We start from the raw sequence: 781 nt of genomic DNA on the forward strand, positions 1-781 counted from the left end.
CTCCAATTAAAAATAAAAACTTACTGGAGCTTGACATTGAATCATTTCTCTCAAAGAACCCTTGGAATAAACATCACCTACATCACTCTGCTTACCGACCCATACAAAGTAGGTTAGGTTGTCCGACCAAAACCAAAACTGTACAATAATGTTAACGTTACGAGCCGCTAACGACATAACTTTGTGCACTTGTAAGTGTGCAACTCCTCTGTTGAACACTTCCCTCACAGTAAGCACCCGATCTACTGAAGTGTACAACAGGAGAGCTGAACACTTACAAGTGCACAAATACTGAGTTTAACACTTGCAAGTGTACTACTTCTGAATTGAACACTTGCAAGTATTGAACTTCTGGTTGCACACTTGCAAGTGTTGAGCAGTTGTACACTTGGTATATCAGTGTATTAGTGGGTTCATGCCCCACGTAAGTGCTCATATATATTGTTTTTGATTTTGGCTCAATCGTAAATTCTATAAATGTAATAAATGCTTGCTTTACCCTCTCAAAAATATTTCTTAATAATTCAATCAAACCAAAATTAGACCTTTTAATCAAAACAGCCAGGGAGAATACCCGAGAAGAGTTTGTGCGCAATCTTACCCAGGGGGGGGTAGCGGATGTTTACCTGGAAAGGAAAGAGGAAATATAGTATTTGTACACAGTCAAACGAAACAGTCAAACGCGATTAGGTGTACTGCTGGTCTCGACCGTCGAAAGACAATAACTGACATTTGGGGATTCATCAAAATGGATGTAAGTAGACTTCAAACACCTATTATA

This window comes from Frankliniella occidentalis, unplaced genomic scaffold (assembly GCF_000697945.3).
Source record: "Frankliniella occidentalis isolate FOCC.00 unplaced genomic scaffold, Focc_3.1 Scaffold57, whole genome shotgun sequence".
NCBI classification, from domain to species: Eukaryota; Metazoa; Arthropoda; class Insecta; order Thysanoptera; family Thripidae; genus Frankliniella; species Frankliniella occidentalis.